Consider the following 3,595-nt stretch of genomic DNA (forward strand, 5'->3'; position numbering starts at 1 on the left):
GCTGCACATGCACCTATGAATATTTTTCTAGTACCTCGTACGGTCTCGACTATAGTTGATAAGCATGGATAAATCTACATCCATGGTCTCTTAAACTCGTCTCAAAGGTCGGATGGATAGCCCTTCACTGATCGGTCATAAAAATATAATCTATACATATATATTGAACGGTTCTGAAACATTTGGACGGATGGTTTGATTATTGATGAGTCATAAAAATCGTCTCCAACAAACCTCAAATGCTCGGGCTAACCGACACCATTCATATTTAGTCCAAATCTATGACAGATATGGGACGTTCGTATGCGTCCGACCAACAGGCCTACCCCCATCATAAATTGCATGAAATCCATCAATTCACCCATTGGCTCGCTTCTCTTCTTCCTCCTCTATGGTGTCTGTCTTGCTACTCCTCCGTTGTGCGCACTCCCGGCCCAACACCCGCACAACACTCCTCCCTCCCATCCTCGCAGCCGGGTACATCGCCGCTGGCCCGGACACCACCATGGAACGTCCGACAACTCGTAGGATGCCCCTTGCATTCTATGTGTTCGACAGATTGTCCAACCTGGTTTCTTGCGATTTTTTTAGGGAAAATGATGAATTCTGATGCTTTGTTGAACGAGGAGTATAGACTGTCGTGGTATTTCCGGGACAGGTGACATAGGGTGGCTTAACTCATGGATTGGGGCCGATGGGCGCCGGCGGTGTCTGGGAACGGGTTTGGGCGCAAGACACATGACGCCGGTGTAACCAGGTTCAGGGCCCTCCGGTGAGATAATACCCCTACGTCCTGCCTGTGTGACTATAGGGAATCACAATACAAGGGTGCTCCTAGAGCTGTATCGGTGTGGTGTATGTGTGTGTTAATGCGAAGGGAGCCAGCCCCTCTCTCGGGGGGCTGGGGGAGGCTTTATAGTGCAACCTAGTTATACAATGTTCAAGATAAGATCGCCGGTGGGACCTAGGCGTCAACCTCTGGCCGACCTGGGGGGCCCACCGGCTGCCGGGTCTTGTCATGGGGCTCGCCGGCCTATGCAACCAGCGGTTTAATGCGCCGGGCCGCCAGGGCTACAGGGCCACGCTGTCTAGCCGACGTCGGTGTTGTCTAGGCCCCTTGTAGCCATGTTGACGGCACCATCATCCTGCTATGGCCCTAGCCTATGCCAGGGGCACTGTTGCCATGCGGAGTTGTCTTGCGTGCGTACCGCTGTACGACTTGATGGGACGGGGCAGTCCGTCCGGCTGGCGACCGACCAACGGGAAGCAATATATCGCACAACGGCTGGCGACCAGATGGGATGGGACTTGTAGATCGCACAACGGGAAGCGTTAAGACACGTTGTTGATATAGTGGAACGTCTTCACGTCCCTCGAACCGTGCCACGAACCGTCCCTCGATCCGTCCCATGATCCGTTCCGATCTAGCGCCGAACGAACGGCACCTCCGCGTTCAGCACACGTACAGCTCGACGATGATCTCAGCCTTCTTGATCCAGCAAGCATGATGGGTTGAATTTTGATTGATATCAAACAAAAAATGACTACTTCTACCTTCTTGATGGGACCTCACTGCAAACACCATTCATGTCAAGCTTAGAAGACCAATAACTTTCGTCTTCTCATGGGTTGAAGATACTTAAGCTTCCTTACAAGCAAGGTGGGGACAAGAGGCAGTTCTCCATGTATATCCTTCTTCCAGAAGCACCAGGTGGTCTCTCGAGCTTGGCCGAAAAATTGAGTGTTGAACCAGACTTCCTGGAGCGGCATATCCCAAGGGATAGGGTTGCACTTAGGCAATTCAAGCTCCCAAAGTTCAAGATATCATTTGGAATTGAAGCATCTAATTTGCTCAAGAGTTTGGGTCTCTAGCTGCCATTTAGTGTTGAAGCGGATCTTTCGGAGATGGTGGATTCCCCAATGCCACAAGGTCTTTACATCTCATCTGTTTTCCAACAAGCGTTTATCGAAGTCGATGAAGAAGGAACTGAGGCTGCGGCAGCAACTAGTCTTAAATTGGTCCCGCAACACGCAAAGATGCCTCTGGTCCTGGATTTCATCGCGGATCACCCTTTCACCTTCCTTCTTCGGGAAGACAATTCTGGTGTGGTTCTATTCATTGGTCATGTGGTCAATCCCCTCCTATATTCCTAATGTATTTGCTCTGAAATTGTGTGTTGTCGATTGCCTCAGCCATTACATGTAAGGGACGGATTCCGAGAGTCAATCATGTTACCCATGCAATAAATTCAATAAATGGTTCCGCTAATATATCCAATAAATTGTCTTTTAATAATGGCTTGTGTGTTGTGTAATGGGAAGCCAATTAGGGTATTTTTTTCATTACTAGCAAAAGGGCCCATGCGTTGCAACGGGAGAAAGAAATACCACACGACACACGCTCTTAATTTATAAAAAATGTCTATAATTTGAGAATTTATAGTTACGATATAAATAAAGATGGTCTTATCCTACAAAAATGCAGTTCAAAATTTCACAGGTCTTCTATTTTAACACGACTTGCATGTAGATTTAATACGTACAAAGAATCAGTCAAGTGACCTTCAGTTTCATCTCTAATCTTGATTTTGTTGACGTGTTCATCCCCAACCCGGATGAGTACCGGTATGAAAGAAAGACGAATAATGACTTATTTATTAAGATTGCACCCTAGATAGTATTTTTATTAAACGTTTAACAGATAAAATAATATCATATTTAAATTCTACATATTTTTCTAATCAAATTCCATGTATAATATGTTAAATTTAGAGTTACGGTTTAAAAGATATGAGTATTTAAAAAAATATTTAATATATACTACGAGTTTAATGTCATAAATAGTAAAGGCTTTTTTGTAAAATCACCTCGATGGGTTTTCCGACGAAAACGATAGCCTCTTAATTATTAGATAAAGATTAATCATTGCAGTAGTGCGGATTTATCGAAGAACTACCTTATAAAAAAAAGAAAATCTAAGTCAATCTCGCTTAGTAGTACTGTCAAACATGAATCTCATCGTTGTTAACATCTACATTTCGGTTTTTGGAAGCGACATGTGATCCTTTCACAAGAAATCTGCCAAACACATTTTGAGATTGTATATGCTCTTCAATTTCTCTCCTTAGGTTTTTCATATCCTCACCCGTAGAAAAAGGTTTTTCATGTCCTCACTCATCTTTAGATTCATCAAAGCCTGGGGATTTGAGCTCCAAGGGCCCATCGTGTCGATCAATTAGTGTGGCTACCCTGATTTTGACCAGGTCATGCGCTGGGTGGGTGACTGGCGCATTGTTTGGCCGTGGCTGTCATTGAACTTTCAAGTGATAGTGCAGAAAGGCGAAGGGAGACCAGATGATAGTACATACAGGTGAGGCCGTTCGTGTGGGGCCTCAACGGTAGCAGATCCTTCCCCAGTTTCTCTCCCTTCCCGGAACCGATTCCAACGCAACGACAACACATTCATTAAGAGCAAGTACAATAAAACTGAGTCAGCTGTCTATAAGATATAAACTAATATATTTTTGTTTAGTTAGAAAAAAGAAAAAAGAAGAGAAAAGGTAAGCGGGCTCTTAGCTAAGAGCCAGCTCTAGCA

At 45.0% G+C, this 3,595-nt stretch overlaps 1 pseudogene; it reads left to right on the top strand.

Moving 5' to 3' along the window:
- Positions 1-1,524: 1,524 nt before the first annotated feature.
- Positions 1,525-2,154, top strand: LOC123399630 (annotated as a pseudogene).
- The last annotated feature ends 1,441 nt before the right edge of the window (positions 2,155-3,595 follow it).

Source organism: Hordeum vulgare, chromosome 5H, assembly GCF_904849725.1.
Source record: "Hordeum vulgare subsp. vulgare chromosome 5H, MorexV3_pseudomolecules_assembly, whole genome shotgun sequence".
NCBI lineage: Eukaryota > Viridiplantae > Streptophyta > Magnoliopsida > Poales > Poaceae > Hordeum > Hordeum vulgare.